Source organism: Dipodomys spectabilis, unplaced genomic scaffold (assembly GCF_019054845.1).
Source record: "Dipodomys spectabilis isolate Male_0828 unplaced genomic scaffold, ASM1905484v1 ptg000095l, whole genome shotgun sequence".
Classification (NCBI taxonomy): domain Eukaryota; kingdom Metazoa; phylum Chordata; class Mammalia; order Rodentia; family Heteromyidae; genus Dipodomys; species Dipodomys spectabilis.
Window position 1 is genome coordinate 17,988,777 of NW_024870772.1, and position 23,013 is coordinate 18,011,789.

The following is a 23,013-nucleotide window of genomic DNA, read 5'->3' on the forward strand; positions in this document are numbered from 1 at the left end:
CTAGCCTTGAGGTGAAGAGCTGAGGGACAGCGCCCAGGCCCAGAGTTCAGACCCATGACCGGACCCCAAAAAAAAATTTCTTGAAATAGGGAATACTTTCATTATGCTTATTTGATGTATATCCAGAGATAATGAAAGATCCCAAACACCTATTTTCATAAGCACCTCTGCTATTATTGATTTAATAAGAAACATCATCCCTTAAGCTCTAATTCAGGAATCTAGATCAAGAGAGACAACGCAAGTAAGGAGCCAGGGGCTCACTTCTGAAACCCTGATACTCAGAAGGTTGGAAAATTACAGTTCAAGGCAATCCCCGGGAAGAAAAGTTCCCTAGACTCCATCTCCAAAATACCCAGAAAAAAACCAGGGCTGGAACTGGGTGATAGATAACACCTGTGAACACTAGCTACTCAGGAGACTGATCCAGAGGTTTTCAGTTCAAAGCCATTTTCAGTCAGGGAAGTCCATGAGGCTACATTACCAAAATAACACAGAAAAAGCAAAGCTTGTGAGAGTAGCTCCAGAAGATTCTAGAGATTTTCAAAAAGGATTTTAACAACAGACTACAGGCTCTACTACTGCAGAACACAATGCAAGTCTCACAGGAAGGGTATCTGGGAGCTACCATCCAAAAATGATGGTGGCTCATCATTCCACAGCTTCCTTGATACACTGATAGTTTTGGTGCATACTACTCTCCTTAAGTTCTGCATTAATTATTTATAATAGAGATTCAACTAATTTTTAAAACAATTCAGTGATTTTTGTCTATAGTTTAAAACAAAATCAATAAATTTTATGTTTTTGTTCTTTACATCAAAGGATTAGAAGAGGAGACAAGGTTTGCTATAAGGTATGACTTATTACTTCATCTTTTTATCCTTTTTTTTCCCCCTGTAGTGATAAGGTTTAAACTCAGGGCCTAGTGTTCTAACACTTGAGCTGTACCACCAGCCCTTTTTGCTTTTAGTTTGCTTTCCAGATAGGGTTTCAAAAAGTTCCTAACCTCTGCCTCCTGAGCATCACCATGTCCAGTTTGTTTGGGGGCTGGCCTCAAACCACAATCTTATCTCTGGCTCCCAAATAGCTGGGAATTTTATCTTTCTTACAAGTTAGTCAAGTGAACATCAAAACTACCCTTTAATTATTGAGACACCAGTTAAAAGTTGAAGTAAGTGCAGGAACCAATTACATCTATGCTTAATTGGATCTTATTTATTATTAAGTATTTTGAATCAATGACACTTTACTTAATGAAGAAGTAATATATATGCATGACAGATTCAAATTTCTTAATTACTTAACAGAGGCTATTATCAAGACATCTTTACTTTCTGAGCTGAGAGTGTAGCTCAGTGGCAGAATCCTTGCCTAGCATGCACAAAGCTTTGGGTGCCCAAGGCCTACAAAGAGAAATAAATCTTTGCTTTCTTCAAGAGTAATATTTAGAAGGAAAATGCTCCTACGAAAATGGTTATTTTAGTGGCTCTGTGGCTCAAAGTGGTAGAGCACTACCTTGAGCAAAAAAGATCAGGGACAATGCCCAGGCCCTGAGTTTAAGTCCCATGACCACCAACAACAAAAAATCCTGATGAAAATGGTTATTTTGAAGAAGTTAAGCTTTATTTAAACCTGACTCTTTATAACAAATGTCTTATGGCTTTGTCTTTTCAAGAATCTAAAAATGCCTCCATAAATGTAACAAGCACTTGCTAAATTAAAAAAAAAAAAAAAAAAAAAAATATATATATATATATATATATATATATATATTAGCATGAAGACACATCCAGGAACTATGCTATAAGCACAATAAAGTTAATTTATATGACTGTGTTATAATGTTTACTAAGTGCTTTATAGCAAAAAAATACACACAAAACAAAGTGAAACAAATACTATTTTGCTTTTATAAAGTAAAACAAACCCCCATAAATAGTTTCCTTGAATATCTCTAATAACTACTTTTGATTTTTGTATGTACAAAAAAATCTGATACTTTTTCAAATGGTTAGAAAAAATTTTAATATCACATCACTTTATACCTATCTCTCATGTATAAGAGTGTACAAAGATTATGATAGCCAACCAGGTAAGGGCATGGACTGTCATGGCTGTCACTTCAGTCTCTTATACAGGTGAGTTCATGACAAATATTTGTTAAGCAAATTCGCAAACTATTCAGAGGTAGAGTGGGGACCTGAGTCCGTGTTTGACTTTAGTTCAAGATCATTCACCTACTTATTCATTCAACAAATATCCACTTTGCACCTACAATAGTGCCAGATCCTATTTTATATCATAGGAATACAATACTGAACAAATAGATAAAAATTTCTGCCTTCAAATGGCTTGTAATCTAGTGATCTTAATCACATTATGCTTCTCCTCAAAATGTTGTTTTTAAAACTCATATCATAAGGCAATACAGATGCTATCTTCCAACTCATGAATACAAAGTACTACTGCACTACATCTCAGCTGCAAAACAGTTCTCATCAATTAGACCTATAAAATAAATACAACCTTTCCTACCCTAAATAGGAAGTAGAGGAGAAATTACTTACCTTTCAAATGATCTGAGTAGATAGGAGTGGAAGGGGAATATCTGGCAGAAAATTAGATACAATTGAATCCAAAGGCATACTGGTTCTTTTTTTTTTTTGTGGGGGGGGGGGGGGGGTCCGGTCGTGGGCCTGAACTCTGTGTCTGGGCGCTGTCCCTCAGCTATTCAGCTCAAGGCTAGCGCTCTACCACTTGAGCCACAGCACCACTTCCAGCTTTTTTTTTTTTTTTTCTGCTTATGTGGTGCTGAGGAATCAAACCCAGGGCTTCATGCATGCAAGGCAAGCACTCTACCACTGAGCCACCTTCCCAGCCCCCAAAGACATACTTGGTTCTAAGCAAAGTTTATTTACCTAGAGGTAACTCCAAGTCTTACTTCAAGCTTTAATTTTTAATCTGATTTTAAGCAAATTGAAATTTCACAACCAAAAAGTATTCTTGTATTTATAAAAGTATACCTTTACAAATATAAATACCTCAAGAAAGATAATTCTTCCTATATTGTCTTTTCCTATATACTAAATGATCCTCAGAAATCCTATCAGTGCTATCTACATTCTTGTCTTTATTCAACAGAACCTCATCAGAGACATTTTTGCCAACTTTGGTGGAGACAAGGGTAGGGAATATAGGTGGCAAAAACTGTCCTTAAGGGGTATCACAATCCATCAAGTAAAACAATTACAAATATATACATTAAGGTACAATTGGGTACAAAGCTCATTTTACCAAGTTGTTCAGTAATCATTTACTATGTTCTATCTCTTAAGATTATACATTACTTGAACATAACGTGTATAAAGATGTTTTTGATATATTTGTAAGAATACTAAGAATCCCTTTGGTGGTAGGTCACAAGATCAAAGGACACAGGACTCTTTTCTGTTGCTTATAAAAGAAAGATGGAGGTCTCATATGCTCATTTGGCACTTTAAAGGTTTCACATGATGCATTCAATTTCCAGAACCAAATGATCTTATGGCAGACTTTAGTAATTCTTAAATTGTCCTATGCATTCTGATTCAAATGCATTATACACCAAAATTCCCTAAAACTGATACAAAAAGGACAACCCTATAAACAATTTTCCACATCCCTAGTCTAAGTTTTAATAAAAGAGTAACTTGATTTGCACTTAGGTTCAAGCATAGGTATAATAAAGATAAATAAGACATGATCTTTACCTATAAGTAATTCCCTAAGAAAGAAAAGAAAATGAGGGGCTGGGAAGTTGGCTCAGTGGTAGAGTGCTTGCCTCGCATGCATAAGGTCCTGGGTTCAATTCCTCAGCACCACATAAGCAGAAAAAAGCCGGAAATGGCGCTGTGACTCAAGTGGTAGAGTGCTAGCCTTGAGCTGAACAGCTGAGGGACAGCGCTCAGGCCCAGAGTTCAAGCCCTATGACCACCACCACCAACAACAAAAATAATAATTAAGATGTTTTCTCAGGTAAGTCAACCTCCATGACCTTTCATTTCATCTTTTACCTTAAAACTAATCTTAAAAAGAATATGCTGGGCTGGGAAGGTGGCTCAGTGGTAGGGTTCTTGCCTTGCATGCCTGAGGTCCTGGGTTCAATTCCTCAGCATCACATAAGAAAAAAGAAAAAAGCCGGAAGTGGTGCTGTGGCTCAAGTGGTAGAGCACTAGCCTTGAGCTAAAGAGCTGAGGGACAGCACCCAGGCCCAGAGTTCAGGCCCCATGACCAGACCCAAAAAAAAAAAAAGAATATGTTTTAGCTGGCCAGGTCTGATGGTCTATGCCACTTAAGCTAAAACAGAAGGTTCTGGAGTTAGGAACCAGTTTGGGCTCCAAAGCCAAATATTGTCTATATAAATAAATCCACACTCATAAATCATAAAATGTTTCAATAAAAGCTTAAAGAGGGCTGGGAAGGTGGCTCAGTGGCAGAGTGCTTGCCTTCTATGCATGAGGACCTGGGTTCGATTCCTCAGCATCATATAAACAGAAAATGCCAGAAGTGGCACTGTGGCTCAAGTGTTAGAGTGCTAGCCTTGAACTAAAGAGCTGAGGGACAGAGCCCAGACCCAAAGTTCAGGCCCCATGACCGACAAAAAAAAATAAAAAAAGAAAAAAGTTTAAAGAATCCTAATAAATTAATGCTTAGATATTAAAATTTCAAAATTAAAACATTAGCTTATCATTTTATTATATTCAAATTTCAATGTCAATCTTTGGCAGTCAGTAAAAATGTCACAAAAGGAACAATTTTTGAATGTGTAAGTTATTACCTTCCTATTAGGTCCTATAGCAAACGTTTGATTGCCACCAGATAATCTAGACAATCCATAAATACAAAACAAGTTTGCAACACCCCTAGAATCAATAAGTACAAAGTTTAATGAAACATGCTTTGTGCTTATCTGTCTCCTTGGTGGGAAATTAAAGCAGCATTTGTACATCTGTGTCTCTCTGTTCCCCTCATTGTGGTTTAACTGACAGGAAGCAGAGAATAAGATAGGGCATGCAAAATGTCAAGCATTTCCTGCCTTCTTTGCTACATTTTTATGTCTTGTTTTATAAATAGCCCAGTAACTTATATGAAAATATACTGAAGTACGGTAGCAGAAATATATGAATGGTAAAGACTGTCTATGAAAACAGAGCCAATGAAATATTTTGATGTTGAGATTCAATATGCACACAAAAGCTCATTTTTATAGCCCTTTGAAGTATTCCTAGGAATACCAAAGAAATATTTGAAAAACCACTATGACTAAGTAAAAATCAAGTATCTAAACAATAACAATGCCCTGAAACTACTATTTCATGAGAAACACTTGATACCCTCCCTACCCTTTACCTATCAAAACAGATGACTACCGCCTGACACAGATAATACCCCCAACACGCCTCACACCTTCCCCCCCTCCTCCACACTCACACCATTGACTCTCAAAGCAACACTGATAACTTGCCTCTTTGGCCTTAGGTTATTTTTAACTGGCTTTTGCCAGCATTCTTCTGAGATTATTATTTTTATTAATCCCTACCCCCAAAACAAAACTGTCTCTAACTGCCTCACTCACTTCCCTCATATATAACTTACTGCTTGTTATCTATTCGTGTACATCAACTACCAACTGTTCATAATCCAAACAGAACTCTATTCTCCATAAATGAATCCAGCTGCTTCAAGCCACTTTAAGCTAAGTTCCAATTAATTATGATGAGAAATGATGTGATTACTTTTCATCATTCTTGAGCTCCCTCCCAACCTATCTTTTCAGGACCTCAGTTCATCACTCATTTTATGCCTTATATTTTATATAAACAAGGACAAAATTCAGCTTTCTTCTCTACTCAAATTGATCAATGCTGGGGTTTGGTTTTATTTTGTTGTTTTTTGTTTTTAAGTAGGGTCTATGTAACCCAGGCTGGCTAGGAACCCCCATCTGCAGTGGTGGCCTCCTGCCACCGAGCTATATTGGTCAGTTTTTACCTTACCTATAAATATATTACAACTATAATTTTACCAAGCTTTAGTTTGACTTCATTCTAGATGACTAAAATGACTTCATAGTTTACTGTATATCAGCTCATCCTGAGCCTCCTGTGACATACCTTTTTGAAGCAGAATTCAGCATTTATTTTCTACTCAGTTTTAAGAATGGCATGATGCTACTAGAGATTTTTTTTTTTTTTTTTTTTTTTGCTCAAGGGTAGTGTGCTAATTTGAACCAAAGCGCCACTTCGTTTTGTTTTTGTTTTTTGTTGTTGTTGTTGTTGTCTTGAGGCTTGAACTCTGCCTAGGGCACTGTCCCTGAGTTTCTTTTGCTCAAGGCAAGCACTCTACTATTTGAGCCACAGTCCACTTCTGGCTTTTTCTGTTTATGTGGTACTGAGTAATTGAACCCAGGGCTTCATGCATACTAGGCAAGCACTCTACCACTAAGCCACATTCCCAGCTCTAAAGAGAGATTTCTTAAGTGAGTGTCTTGGAATGAAAAACAATTCTATTTTTATCTAATACTGTCAAATAAGATTCTAGCTCATTCTTCTCAAGAGTCAGTTACTAAGATATTCCTAGGATATCTTTAGTATGTTTCTGCTCTTATTTGTAAACTTATTTTCTCAGTTGTCCCCGATAACTAGGGAAAGAAGAGTAAGTGTTCCCTGAACCTTGAAGGAAAAGGCATTTCCTTATGCTTTATAGTTTCTCTTCCCACAGCCTCTGGCTTTGATGTTTGGTGGACTAACCCTGAATAACATGAAAAATCTCAGAGTAGCTACAAAGAGCTTAACAACCATCATCTACCTAACAAATATGCTAACAATGGTATGCAACTGTCCTCATCTACCAAGACCAGATGAATATTATACATTCCTTTCAATTTATTCCAGGGATACCAGGTTGTAAACTATTCTGTAATAATATACAAATTTGTCTCTAATTCATAGATTAAAGGAGCAAACATAATAACACTGAGTAAAATGGTTCCTAGAACATACTTTAAATACAAATTGTTTCAAGTTGTCCTCCACACTAAAACAGAGGTAACAGTTTCAGTTAATATTTCTAATTTAAATCCGAACTCTTCACATCATTTCTCTCTACACTTAAATATGTATATATGTATCTTGAGTATTTTAAAACTATATAAGATGAAACTATTTTGTACAATTGTTTAAACATAATTTTAAAAGTTAAAAAAAAAACCTATATGTAAAGGATGAAAATCTAGCTTGATGGCTGTGTTTACAGCAGTTTGCCTAGCCATGTGCAAGGCCAGCATTGCAAGATAATAATAATAAAATGATTTTAAAACCGTAAGCAGGTAGTACTTCTTCCAGCATACCCCTAACAAGCTTAAAACTAAATTTTAGTGAAGGAATTTTAGAAAAATTTATAGATATGAAATTTAAAGTTTTTAGAACTTAGCACTTAGAAAAATATTAAACCTCACTGAAAACAATGATTCTAAGGAGTCCATTGTAACAGAGAGGTCTCTGAAATGTACAAAGAAGCCTATCTCCAATGACGCCTCTCACAGAAAGTATCTCATGCAGAAAAGAGTTATATACCTTAGGGACACAATATATGGAGGGTCTTAACAGGGAGCCTGAATGTCTAAACCCAATAGTCTCTTTCATACCTGCTTAAAATACGTCTTTAATTAGTCAAACGTTTTTGTGGGGAGTGTTTGAGCATTCACCTCAATGTCACATTTAGGCTAAGCAAAAATGTAGCATGCTATACTTCAGGGCCTACCAGGCCCTGAGTCTGACATTGTAGAGTAACTCAGAGTTCTTCTAATTAAGAACACACACACACACCAACCGGAAAATGTCTAATGAGAAACTGAAACTACTAGAAATTAAAGGCACATTTCACCTATTACTTAAAGCATGTAAGAATGATAATTGCCAATTTCATTTGCTATGAAAAGTAAGATTAATGTACAGAAGACTAAAAGAAGCCAGTAACTGCTTCTTTCTGCCTTTCAACTTCCCTTTTCTCAATCACAAAGGCACCAACTTATTGGAGATAATCACTCAGAGCCAACACTTTCACTTTCTTTGGGAAAGGCTGCATCAAACCACTCTACAAGTATTTTTTTACCACTAGGTACTCACATTTTTAAAAGGCAGTTTCACCTAATATCCTTCATGAAAACTAAAGATTATTTCCTTCAACTACCTATTCCTTCTATATTCTTTGTAAAGTCCTCACATACCATAATATAAAGATTCTGCCCTAGAGAATTCTTGCACATGTCACAGAAAACACAGGTAAGAATATTTTCAAACATCATCAAGAGAACAACATGCAGTATACTTTGGTACAGACAAACACTGTACCATTAAGTTATAAAGAAAATAAAGAGAGCTGGGCACCGGTAGCTCACACCTGTAACCCTAGCTGCTCAGGAGACTGAGATCTGAGGGCCTTGGTTCAAAGCCAGCCTGGGCAGGAAAGTCTGTGAAACTCTTATCTCCAATTAACCACCAGAAAACCAGAAGTGGTGCTGTAGCTCAAGTGGTAGAGCTCTCACCTTGAGCTGAAGAGCTGAGGGACAGCGCTCAAGCCCCACAACCGACAAAAAGAAAAAAAAAAAAAAAAAGAAAGATAAATCACACAAAGTTGAGTGGAAGAAAACAGATTATTATAGAATGTAAATGTTTCAATTCCATTTACATAAAGTTCAAAGGGATAAGAACTATAAAGAAAAGATTTCTACAAAAGTCAGATAGTCATAATTTTTAAAGGGAAAGAAATATGGACAAAAGTGGCTTCAGAAGTAACAGACATAATCTATTTACTAATCTAGGCTATTGTGACATGGGTAAACACTGTATAATTATTTAAACTGTATTACATTTTATGTTCTCTACCACATGTAAGAAGAAAAAAATTATAACACAAATCTTTGATTAGACTTTTGTATATTTAAGAAAATGCCTGTAAATTAAGTTACTAAACCAACACCTTAACTTTTACAGCTTTACTGCAGAATTTCAGTTTCCATAGCTAGCGCTCTCTCTCGCTCTCTCTTTCTCTCTCTCTCTCTCTCTCTCTCTCTCTCTCTCTCTCTCTCTCTCTCTCTCTCGCTCTCTCTCTCTCTCTCTCTCTCTCGCTGGTACTGAGGCTTGAACTAAGGGGCCTTGTGCTCTCACTTGACTTTCCCACCCAAGGGTGGGCTCCACCACTTGTCACATCTCCACTTCTGGGTTCACTGTTTTCTAAATCCAGAAAGTAACCTATATTCTTTAATTACATTTAGATTTTGTAAGTTGTGCCATACAACTTTTATGAGCAATGATCACTGTATACTGAGCATTTATCTACCAGTCAGGCTAACATATTGGTTAAAAAATAGGTCATACCACTCCCTGTGATAGACTGCTTAAGAAATATGGCTCCTGAGTAGCATGGACTGAGGGTAAAAGCAGGAAAAAGGGGGATGGTTTCTATTCACTCTCAGGCTACATCATATAGAGAGAAAAAGAACTGATACAAAAACACCCAGCAATTAAGAGACAAAGAAAACTGAATGTTCACTGGGGAAAAAAGCAAATAAAAAGAGAACTTTAGAAACAATGTTTCTACAATGAGAATGCTATTAATTCAGATATTTGCATCTGGAAGAGAAGGAGTCAAAACTTTCCTGCATAAAATCTGAGCACCCAAAGCTCAGATGGGTAATTCCTCCCTCTCTGCCAACAAAGCAAACAGAACTCGTGTGTTTTCTACTAAAGAGGAGGATGCTGTTAGAGCCATAATCAGAAAAGACATTTGCAGAATAAAGTTCAACAATCACTTCTACTGTAATATCTGGCACATTAAGTAGGGTCTCATAATGGAAAAAAGCAAATAATGCAATAGAGAAAAGGATAACTTGGATAAAGAAAAGAGGCTACAGAGGTTTTAACACTGACTATAAAGTACTCTGTTCACTTTCCTTCCTTCATAGAGGCTCTGGACTTGAAAGTATTATTGTGCTTTAAAAAATTCAAGCATTAAAATGATAAATAACTCCCAAATTGCCATTCAGAGCCTTAGTGTATACCCTACAAGTGCCTACATTACAATTACCTAGAGGATTTTTTTAAAATTACTGATTGCTAAACAAAACAGGAAGCCTAATGAATCAGAATCTGAGATGAAGCTAAGTAATTGTTATAACCAAGGTTGACAATTAGTGCTGTAAAGGTATAACCAACTGGTGTTAACTTTTTTCTTTTAACCACTATAGGTAACAGACAAAAGTGTAGATACCAAAGAAAGATTGAGCTGAAGTGAATAAACCTTCTAAAGATTTTTTGCTAAGCCTGACTTTAGCAAGACCTGGCCATCTGAATTTGTCACATGAAGTGGCAACAAAGAACATCCAAGGTTTTAATGCAGTGAATAGTATGTGACTACTTATTTTATATGCTTGAGACTTTGTTAAAGGTTGAAATAGGCACAAAAGATGAAATATGTCTCATTTCAATGAGGTTTTATTGGTGGACACTCTTCTCCTTAACCTAAGGAAAAGGTATTCTTTCATTAATATAGTAATTACTTCAAGGTAAAAAGTTCCCACCGATCAAGATGTATCTTATATACAAATTATACAAATTAGTATGTTGAACTGAAATCCTTTTGTACAATTATTTAAAGAGAATTTTTTAATTTAACGTTCCTTTTTAAAAATCTAGTCAATCTTTCACCTTACGCAGTGTAAATCTGAATTAAATTGGTAGTTTGGCTCCATTCCTACCTCCAAGCCTGTTTTCTCAAGGAGTTTAAGCATCTGAGAATAGAGCACGTGTTTCTAGGCTTTGTGACGTCTGTTGCACTAGCAAGCTGTGGAGGATCTGATAACGACTTAGTTAAAACATTCAAAAATTAAGGAGACTAAACTTAGAAAAAAAAAACTAAATTTCAGACCCAGAAAACAAGCAGATTTAAAGCAAATTTCCAACCTTCACACCCAAAAGCACTCAAAGAAAAGATTAAACCAAAGACAATTGGAACAAAATACATTCATAAAGATCAGACATGTGGACTGGAGCATTTATACATACCCTTTAATAGGATAGTTATCATATTAAATGACATTTATGCTCCTAAATATTAGGTAGAACTGAAAGAAGAAATAAACCTATCTTTATATCTGGATGTTCAGGAAGTGGCACTGTAGCTCAAGTGGTAGAGCGCTCACCTTGAGCTGAAGAGCTGAGGGACAGCGCCCAGGCCCAGAGTTCAAGCCCCACGACCGACCAAAAAAAAAAATATATAGATAGATAGATAGATAGATAGATAGATAGATAGATAGATAGATAGATAGATAGATAGATAGATAGATAGATGTTCAAGTCTTTATATAGACAGCTAGAACCCTCTTACATAGTATCATGAACTTCTCAAAGGCAAATTAATCTGGGGCTGGGAAGTAGCTCAGTGGTAGAGCACTTGCCTTGCATGCTCGAGGCCCTGGGTTCAATTCCTCAGCACCACATAAGCAGAGAAAGCTGGAAGTGGTGCTGTGGCTCAAGTGGTAGAGCGCTAGCCTTGGGCTGAAGAGCTCAGGGACAGTGCCCAGGCCCAGAGTTCAGGCCCCACAACTGACTTAAAAAAAAAAAAAAAAAGGCAAATTAATCTGAAAACATTTTCAAAACCATTATAATTTAGTTGACTCTTACCACCCAAATTATTACCAAACAAACCTAATTAAGGTTAATTAAGGCTTCTCCCCCACTTCTCTCCCCCAGGTAATGGGGCTTGAACTCTGGGCCTGGGCATTGTCCCTAAGCTTCTTTTGCTCAAGACCAGCCTCTACCACTTAAGCTATAGTGCAACTTCCAGCTTTTTCAGAGTAGTTTATTAGAGATAAAAATCTTATGTACTCTCCGGCCTGGGCTGGCTTCAAATCATGATACTCAAGATCTCAGCCTGAGTACCTAGGATTATTGTGTGAGCCACTGGTGGCCAGCTCTTTACTCTCACCACAACCAAAACATCATGGTGAGCTAGCATGAACAACTCTACATTGGAAGCTCCATCTCATCCAGAGCCAGTAACAGCACCTCTCTGGGCCAAAGCTGGCACAAGTGACTCATACCTGTAATCCTAGCTACTCAGGAGACTGAGATCTGAGGACTGTGGTTCAATTAGCTCAAAGCCAGCTTGGGCAGGTTTAATCAGGTTAAATCAGTAAAAATTGAGTTATGTGGTTTATGTATATACCTCTTCATTTTTCTCTTATGGATCACTGGTCTGTAAAAACTTCATAAATCCCTTTTTCCCCATGCCCCCCCCCCAAAAAAAAAGAAAGTTTCGCTACATTTTTCATAGTCTAGGCTTGAGGTAAATACCACCTTTGCTTACTCAAAGGCTGACTAACCCAGCAATATACAAAGATGATAGCAAATGGCTTAGAGCTGAATTGGCAAAATGTCCACAATGTCTGTCTTATAAGACTACAAAACTACAAAATGCTGCTAATATCAAAATTGCCTTTCTATTCTCCCTTTCAAAACTGATAGTATTTCAAGCACTTAGAAAGTCAAAGTAGCTACATAATTAGTTTGGTCAATAATAAATAACTTGTCTTATGAAATGGCAACCCCTTGTACAATACATTAATAATAACACTAAAACTGTATTTTAAAAAATAAGTAACTTGGAAAATTTTATTTCCAAAAGTTTTACCTTTTAGTTATTGCATATTCAAACTACTTTTATCCAAAAATTAGCTTCATGAATGTTTCAGAAGTAAACTACTATTGCTCTCATACTACCTATAACTTCAAGACACACAGAATATATATCTGCCAGCTAAAATCTCAAAATTTCAATGCCAAGCATTTCAGAAAAAGACTGAGCAATCTCCCATTTATAACAGGTCTTTCATACTTAATATTTTTAGTTAAAAAATCAAATTATAAGAATAGTAGTATAAAAAGAATGCTGATACTTCATTTTTCTTTTTACACAAAATTGAGTAGTACACATCTTCTAAGACAGCTCTACTTCTAAAGTTATTGAAAATAACTTTTTCATGTGAATTGTAAAGCTTCATTTTTTTCCAAACACTAAATAAATCATTCTAATCTTTTCCCCCTTATTTAATACTCACTTTTATAGTTATCTAAGGTATTTCAAATGGTATTTCATTTTTAAAATGAAAACAGCCTCTGTATATCACTTTTAAAGAACAATTAAATTTTAAAAAATAAAAACCAATATAACTCATTAACTTTAAAGAAAGAAAACAAAGGACAACATGGCCAATGAACACCACCTATGACTGAGTTATCCCTAAACTTTATCCTTAACTAAATACCAAAACAAAGCCACTGCCCCTAAATATTTTTCTTATCCATATTACACGTGAACAGGACAATTAGTTAACTGTAACTTCCCAGCCAGCACTACAAGTACAATTACATTTTTTTTCCATTGAAATTTGACCTGTTTTGCTTTGTGGTAGCACAAAAAAAGAAAATATCTCCTTTATTCTGAGGTCAAAACAGAAATAAAACACTAAATACATGAAACATTAAAAACACTTCACAAGGACACCTAAAACTTTCCAGCATTTGAATGCTTTCTTTCCCTCTAGTAGTTAAGTGCCATCAGGCATGTGACTGACTGTACATTTTATCAGAGTTAAAGAGTTAAACAGCACAATCAGCCATGTTCTTCAACAGGTAAGAACCACCTCCGTTTATCAGCTCAAGATATAAACAAAAAGCAAACACACAAAATCAGAAGAAGTTACCTTCAAACTTTCTTTCTCTTTAGATGTCGTCCCTTGGGCTTGAAAATAAAAAGTAACCCAGCAAGTTTTATGCTGTTAAAATGGCTCCTGTAGATTGGGGAAGTGGTGTCTGTGCTTCAGCTTATGAGTCATACATGAAACTAAGTGTTTCTAAGGGCGGCACGCCCATGTTGCTGTGGACCCAATTATTCTGCTAGGTCAAACATGCAAATCTACAGGTAAAAACGGGAAAGAGGTACAGGACAGGAGGCAGGTAGCTTAAACCATTACTAAACTCATGTTAACTGCCACAGTTGGAAATTAACAATAAAATGAGAATCTTCAAGGAAACAAAACTAGAAATTATGTTGTTTTAAAAAATAAAACTTCAAATTTTAAAAGCTATTTTAATCTATCAAATATAGAGGGGAAAGTAGGAAGATGGAAGTCCGTGAGCCATGGCTCTTAATGTAACAATAGTTTTGTAAGTCTAATCTAGCTACTCATTAACCCTTATATGTAAGAGATATATAGCTATGCAATCAGGAAAAGCAATCACATTGTAATGCTAGATACTGACTTATAAATCCTCTAAACAGATAAAATCCACTAGAAATGCCAAAGTTCAGTGGAAAAATAAGAGTGAATATGGTTAATAGAATTATTTTAAAAATCCAACACAGAAAGTCCAACATAGTAATATGATTTTAAAAAGAATTAAGCTTGGCAAATCGTCATTTATGAAAAGAAAATGTGATGTTCATCGTGCATAATTCTATTTCCAAATAACAGCCATAGCTTTACATTTAAAACTAAAATTTCCACATACCTTTCAAGCCTACCTGTACCAGCACCACGCTACAGCTCTGCTACACTGTACATAAGCCAATCCAAGGGGCAAACAATTATGGCAAGTGAAGTTCTGCTCCCCAAGTTCCCAACAACCTAACAACAAAGCTATAACTATTTCCTCTAGCTCCTCGGTAAACACTCATTAATTCCTTCTAAGCACATAAGTTAATCAAAATAGCCTGAAGGCAATAGTACTTCCAAAACTATTTGTAGAAATGAAGTACAAATCCATAGAAATGATTTGCTCTAGTATTTTACTGAAAGCAGGTATTGGAGCCAAGCACTAGTGGCTCAAGCCTGCAATCCTGGCAGTTTGGGAATCAGATTGGGAAGATTACAATCCAAGGCCAGTTTAGGCAGAAAAGGCTTTTTTCTGTTTTTTGGTTTTGTTTGTGTTTATTTTTATATTAGAGATCCCCTTTGAATCGCTTTTGAGAGATCCCTTCTCAATGAGAATGAAACATGCCCTCCATCCCAGCTACAATGGGAAGCCTACAAGAGGTGGATGGGGGTCCCTTTGTGCAAGGAAGTAAGACCATATCTAAAAATAATCAGTATAAAAGGGGGCTGGAGGCATAATTCAGTAGTTGAATGCTAAGCCATGTTCAAATCCCAGTGTTGACAAAAAAGTAGTACAGAAAATAGTGGAACTTAAGTAAGGCTTTCTCCCGTTAGTTAACTATTTAGGAACAATTACCCTTCTTTAGTTGAAGCACAGATGACAGCTCTCACTCTTTACAAACTTCTATAAGACATGACTGTGAACTGACTCTCAGGCTATGTATCTATTCCCCTTGAACACTGCTTAGTTAATCAATTTACTCAAATAATCCTCATGGTTTAACAAATTAACAAAAATTATTCAAAAGTACAGCATTTTTAATTGCCAAATGCCAGATACAGCTTACTTTAGAGCTCTCTAATCCAGAAAAACTTCTCTCAAAACACAAGTACCAAGAGAAAAAGTTTCCCTGTGCAGTCAATGGGAAGTCCACTACTCAGTGGAAAGCCCCCCCCCCCCCAATCCCCCATCTCAGTCACTTCCCATAGCTAAAGATCAACTTTGGACAACATCCATGTAAACCTAATAATCTGAATGTCTTCTTTAGCTGCTTAGAAATTATAAAGGATGAGAAGAGTGCAATAGTAAAAAAAGGATGGTAGCATGACAAATGACAGAGTTGATCATGTAAACAGACAAAAAAAACTATAAAACTACATATAACTTTAAAGTGTTTAGAGCTGGCAATGTGGCTGGGGACAAACACATAAAACCCTGAGGTCAGAGCCAGGCCCACAAAATTAAGTGCTAGGACCTGAAGCCACTTTGTATGGTAAGTTGTATATATTTCCCTACTTCCCAAATGTATTACCAATTACTAACGGCCCTAATGTCAGCACTGGTATGATAAATGTTTTGTTGGGTTTTTTTGACAGTACTAGGGACTCATGCTTGTTAGGCAAGTGATAACCCCTCCAACCTTTTTTGGCTTTTTTTTTTTTTTGGGGGGGGGGGGGGGGAGGAGAGTGAGTAGATAGTAGGGTTGAAGTCAGGCCTTGATGCTGTCCATGAGCTTTTTTTGTTCTACCACTAGGAGCCACAACACCACTTCTGGTTTTCTGGTGATTAACTGGAGATAAGAGTCTCATGGACTTTCTCCTACCCGGGCTGACTTTGAACTGCAATCCTCAGATCTTAGCTTCCTGAGTAACTAGGATTACAGGTATAAGCTACTGGCTCCCAGCTCTTTGGTTTTTCAGAGGTTCTCATTTATGCCCCACCAACATCCCACAGTGATCCTCCAACCTATGGCCTCTCATATAGCTAGGGTACAGGCCTGACTGATCATATCAGCTTACTGATTGATACTGAGTCTTAATAACTTTTGGCCTATATTTGCCTCCAAAGGAACTTTTAAAATCTCTGCTTTCCAAGTAGCTGCAATTACAAGAATAAGTTACAATGCCTAGCATGTCATAGGGTTTTAAAAGACTAATCAGCTATACAAGAGGTAGCAATAGGGAGGGAGGAATAGTTTAGGGCTAGCATGGCCATCTCAATGTGTGTGTCATCCCAGCACAGAAAGCGTAACAGGAAGATCAATATCTAGTTCTGCCTGTACATAAACATGAAACCCTATTGGAAAATAACTACAAAGCAAAAAGGGCTGGAGGGACATAGCACCTGCCTAGCAGGTTCAAGCCCCAGTATCACAAAAAATGAACTAACAAAATAGTGAATATTAAATTTTCAAATATTTTAAATGATATATAGGTACGGCCAAGGATAATCTTCTGCTATTAATAAATACATATATAAAAAGCTTCTCATTACTTGATAACAACAGATATTTGGATATGGTTTAAAAGTACTTTTGGTCACCAGCACACAGAAGTGAAGTAAGTAAAAATATCATACTTTTTTAAAACAAAAAGGTCCTCCCAGAGAGGTAATTCCAGGGTTGCTGTTACACAGTATTGCCTTTCTCAGCATCACATGTATTAATATGGTAACTTATACAGGAAATGCATTCTATTCTATTCCATTGTATTCAGAGTACCACTCTTCAAAACATAAATTGATCTATACATACTAGAATGCAAAAAAAAAAAAAGGAAAGAACAGTTTAGCATAATTTCTATAATTAATCTACCTGGGTTCAAATCCCAGCTCTGCTACCTATTATTAGTGTAAATCTGGGCACTTAACAGGGCTGTGCCCTTGCTTCTTTACCTATTTGCTAACAGCATACACCAAAAAGGATTACTGTGAGGATAAAAGTAAGCCCATATAAAGAACTTTCTCAAAGCTGGGCGCCGGTGGCTCGCGCCTGCAATCCTAGCTACTCAGGAGTCTGAGATCTGAGGATCGCAGTTCAAAGCCAGCCCCGGCAGGAAAGTCCGTGAGACTCTTATCTCCAATAAGCAACCAGAAGTGGCACTGTGGCTCAAGCAGTAGAGTGCTCACCTTGAGCTGAAGAGCGCAGGGACAGCACCCAAGCCCAGAGTTCAAGCCCCAGGATGGACCAAAAAAAAAAAAAAAAGACCTTTCTCAAATCAAAAATAAGAAAACTGCCAGGTGCTGGTGGCTCATGCCTGTAAGCCTAGCTACTCAGAAGACTGAGATCTGAGAATCAGATTCAAAATCAGCCCAAGCAGGAAAGCCCTTCTGACTCTTATCCCCAATTAACCACCAGAAAAATGGAGTGGTGTTAAGCAGAAAGAGCTCAGGGACAGTGCCTAGACCCCAGAGTTCAAGACCTACAACTGACCTCCTCCCCCCCCCCAAAAAAAAAACCTCCACACAGAAAACTACCCACCCTTCAAATGGTCTGAAAAGACACTTTACCAAAGTAATAAAGATGACCAAACCACATGCGTGTGCGCACGCACACGAGCACAAACACACACACACACACACACACACACAGAGAAAAAATACTGATACTGATAACGCCAGGTACAAATAAACTATCACTCATACATTGCTAGCAAAAATGTAAAACTGTATAGCTATCGGGAATATACTAGCAGTTTCTTACAAATGTAAGAAACATCAAACTTATCAAAGTTTCTCATCAGAGAAGAGGGGAGAAAGAAGGGCTTGGCTTTTTTTGTTGTTTAAGCTTGAATCACAGAACCTCTGGCCCCTAAGATAAAAATCTAGCAACATTACAATAAATTGCATGTTTTTTCATAAAGATGAAATATAAATGTAAAGTAAGAAATTTTAGGATGGTAAAAAAAAAAGAACTTTTAACTTCTCTTATACAGTTGACCAAAACAGCTATAAATAAGCTAAGCTGAACAACTAGTCCTGTAGCCTAATGATTAAAACCATGGGCTTTGAAGAGCAAGCAACCTAGGTCAGAGTCCCATTGGTCAACTAGTTGTTTCAGGCTACTGAAACTAAGTCTCTGCTTTAACTTCTGCAAGAGAACTTCTGTTTATTATGGGGTCAAGACAAATAATGTGTTCTCAAATACTTCACACAAAAGAGATAACATAGAGTAGTATATGTATCCTATTCAGCAATAAAAAGCAACAAACCATTAATAAACACAATCTGGATGACTCAAAATCATGCCGAGGAAAGTAGTGCGGCAAAAAGTTACATATACTATTTAGTATATGTAAATAAATGTAACCATTTATTTAGTATTTGCTGAAGAGACAGTATGACCAGGGAGGGCATGGGGCTGGGGAAGGTGATGCGAGTATGAACCGCTTTATATTCAGAGAACTGGAGAGTCTCACTCTGAGATTTCTGCCTAGGCAGAAAAGTCCACTAAGGCCTCCAAAATAATTAGCAAAAAGTAGGGCTGGTGGCATGGCTCAGCTGGTAGAGGACCAACCTAACAAGTGTAAGGAACTAAATTTAAATTCCTGGATTGCCAACTATAGGCACATCTATAACCTTAACTACTCAGGAAGCTGGAGGCATGACTCAATTTATAGAGCACCAGCCATATGCAAGAAATCCAAGAGAGCACAGAGCCCTGAATTTAGTCCCAGTAGAGACACGCTCATGCGCACACACGCGTCTATGCATGCACATACACATAAAACTGTTTAAAAAGAAATCTTGTTGAGTCAATCTTCAAAACCTCTATAACCACTTGCCTTCAATTCTATCATAATTAGAGACTTTGTCTCAAAAAAAATTCAAAGCCTGAATCATACTCCACACCACAGTCATCTCTTCCCTGTATCACTAGAGTTGTCTCAATAGCCTTCCTGCTTTTAACACGTCCTCCTTCATCTGGCTCAAAAAGAACATCCACAAGTAATCTGTTTAAAATGTAAGTCAGATCACATCACATCCCTGCTTCAAAACTCTTCTACAGATCCGCTTTACACAAAAAATTAAAATTTTATTAACTGCTTACAAAGACTTTCCCCCTAACGTCTTTGATCTTATCTCCTTTGCTTCCTACCCGGTTCCTTTCCTTCAGGTCACATGGACCTTTCATCACTGTTCCTTGAACAAATGCATCAAGAATTCTTCTACCTTAGATCTTTCCCACAGGCTCTACTCACTGCATAGGGAGTTTTTCTGTTAGATGTCTGTTAACTCCTCTACTTCCTGTGGTAAACTAGCACAGTAATAGCTACTAGTTTGTTTCTATTTTTCCCTATATGCAACATGGGTTTGCCCCGATCAAGTAGGAGAGGCAATTTTACCACCTTATGTGTAAGATTATCCTACCAACTTTGCTTTGGCCAAAAAACAAAACATATAACATTAGTGTCTCTAATGTATCTTCACGGTAGCGGCCTCTGGTCCCACCGTCCCACACAACTGTTTTTCCACACCCAGAAGCTCCACACACTAGAGGCATCTGGACAGGAGAGGATAGCCCAGATCAAGGCTCCAAGGCTCATGTGGCCTCTCTGGAGAGTATCCTCCGGGAAGATCAGGTCCTGCTCCTTGTGGGCAGGCCACAGGAGGATGACGCTATCCTCAGCCAGTGTGGCGTAGAGGCTCTGGCTACCCTGCAGATAGTTGGCTGCCTGCTTGGAGGTGAAGATCCTTGGCCTGTGCAGGAAAAGTGAGAGGTCAGACTCCCAAGGCAGCCAGAAGATGACTGGCCTGGCCAAGAGGTGGATGCAGTACAATTTTGTGCCCACCTTTGACAAGAAGAAGGGCCCAATGCAAACCCTTAAGTCCTATGTAATCTTGGCTTTCTGTAATAAAGCTACTTCACCCATGCAAGTGTGTGTGTGTGTGTGTGTGTGTGTGTGTGTGTGTGTGAGTGTGTGTGTGAGCACTAGAAGCTTGAATGCAGACAGAGATGGCTTCTCCTTGCTTGCTGCTGAAGACCCCTTTTCCTACCACTAGAGTAGGAGAGCCACATGCAGAAAGATCCCAGCTACCAGTGAAGCTACCTACCTTCATCGTGTTTCCAGTCCCATCTGAGTAAGCCCAAATCTTATCACCCAATAATTATGACAACTTGCCCAGGACCACATCATTAAGCAAACATAAAGCCAGGGTTTAAACGCATACTTCTTACTCCAGCATCCTATGCCCTTTCTATAGCATCTCAAAATTTTAAAACTTCAATATAATTTGAACTTTAGAATTTAGTTTCAAGCCGGGTGCCTGAGGCTCACGCCTGTAATCCTAGCTACTCAGCAGGCTGAGAACTGAGAATCCCAGTTCAAAGCCCGCCAGGGAAGGATAGTCTATGAGAGTCTTATCTCCAATTAACCACCAGAAAACCAGAAGTGGTGCTGTGGCTCAAAGTGGTAGCACAAGAGCCTTGAGCTGAAGAGCTCAGGGACAGAGTCCAGGCTCAGAGTTTGAGCCCCTTGACAGACAAAAAAAAAAAAGAACTTGAACAATCTCAAAAGACATTTCCATATTTAAGGATGACATAATATACAAGTACAACCCGCTGAACAGATACACAATTGGGACATTATGAATTAGTGGAATAAATTCCAAAGATTTACTAATCTGCTTTAGCTACTACTGTGTCTCCATTGCTTTTCTCCCAATCCTTCAGGATTCTGTTAAAGTACAGCAAAAGAAAAAGTACATAAGTAACAAAGCCTTCAGTAATAGAAAAAAAAAAAAAAAACCATAATGAAGGCTATAGCTTACCAAATTATCTCAAGTAACTACACATAGTAACAGATTAAACAGGAGAGTATATTAAAAAGAGATCTGGTACTACACACACACTAATGACATTTGATTCCATTAAAAAACAAAGAACAAAAAAAAGTACCATAGCCAAAACTAAAGCAAAGGAACTAGGAGAAAATGTTGAAAACAAAATGTTCTTGGGGGGGAAAAAAAACAAAAAAAATTATATGTAGTTTTAGCTTACAAATGTAAACATACTTGTCATAATTTAGCAAGTGCCTTACAAAAAGTAAAGCTTTTGTTCTACTTAAAAGAAAATAAAAACTATGCATGTTTTCTCTTATATGTAGAAGCTAGATCTAAAATACCCAGATGTTATAAATTATGTAAGTCTCTAAACATTCACACACAGGAGACCACAGGAAGATACTCTTGGAAGAGGGACAAAAAGGCACATTGCCTATGTGCATATGATCATACAAAATAATATTGATCAATATGAACTCCAGGAAATGAAAATGAGATTTTTTCTTTTTTGCCGTTTTTGTTTTCTTTCCTTTTTTTCTGTTTATTCATTTACATGTCTTTGGGAGTATAAGAGGAGACACCGAAACAGAGGGACAAAGGGTAAAAAAAATGTAGCAAAGGTATTCAGTGGACACTATGTTGAAAATGAACTGTAGAACTTATGGGTGGGGATGGGGAGGAAAACCAGAGAGAGTGAGAGAAAGTGTGACATTGTCCAAAAAAAATGTACTCTCTACCTGATTTATGTTACTGTACTCGCTCTGTACATCATCTTTATAATAACAATAAAAAATCAAAACTAGCTGGGTGTCAGTGGCTCTCGCCTATAATCCTAGGTAGTCAGGAGGCTGAGATCTAAGGATTGCTGTATGAAGCCAGCCCAGGCAGGAAAGTCCATGAGACTCTTACCTCCAATTAACTATCAAAAGTTGGAAGTAGAGATGTGGCTTAAGTGGTAGAACAGCCTTAAGAGAAAAAAGCTCAGAGACCGCACCTGAGCAAGCCCCAGTACTGGCACAACAACCAGATTATGATCGTTTGTATATTTAGATCCAGCTGCTCAAGACACTAAGATAGGATTGAGGGCACACAAGTTCAATAACAGCCTGTGCAGGACTTAATCTTGAAAAACAAAATCAAACACAATACACAAAATGAATACCCAAGTGTATGCTCTACGTTAAAATGGTTAAGTCAAAAAGTTTATATTTAGTTTTATGTTTTATTTTCAAAAAAAAGTTAAGGGCTGGGAAGGTGGCTCAGTGGTAGAGTGTTTGCCTTGCATGATGAGGCCTTGGGTTCGATTCCTCGGCACCACATAAGCAGAAAAACCTGGAAGTGGCACTGTGGCTCAAAGTGGTAGAGCGCTAGCCTTGAGCTGAAGAGCTGAGGGACAGTGCCCAGGCCCAGAATTCAGGACCCACGGCCAACAAAAAAAGAAAAGAAAAGAAAAATAAGTATCTGAAATACTACTCATTGACATGTGTATTTGGGCAGAAATACACTAATATCCAAGGCCAGTTCACAGACTAGATGCATGATAATCATACAACACTTCCAAGCCCTGCAAATTTAGGTCTTATGTGGAATCAGCATTATTTTCTTCCCAGATGATCCAAAGATAGTATATACCTTTATATCTCAACACATCTGATGGTACCTGTTATGGAGTTCTAGAATACTATAATCATACTATAATAGGAGGTCATGTTTTTATTCAGTAGATCCCCGTTTGTGTATAATATTTCACATATTTCAT

General features: G+C 37.4%; 1 protein-coding gene across 2 annotated transcripts in view; it reads right to left on the reverse strand.

Annotated features, from left to right (window-relative positions):
* Positions 1 to 23,013, reverse strand: part of Elf1 (E74 like ETS transcription factor 1) — a 94,756-nt gene that overhangs the window by 55,734 nt on the left and 16,009 nt on the right. Inside the window, exon 1 of one of the 2 annotated variants that reach the window (XM_042685741.1) lies at positions 13,802 to 13,924. The exons of the other annotated variant lie outside the window; for it this stretch is intronic. The gene's annotated coding sequence lies outside the window, so the exon portion shown is untranslated. Of the gene's footprint in view, positions 1 to 13,801; positions 13,925 to 23,013 lie in introns of those variants that run through there. 2 annotated transcript variants of the gene reach the window in all.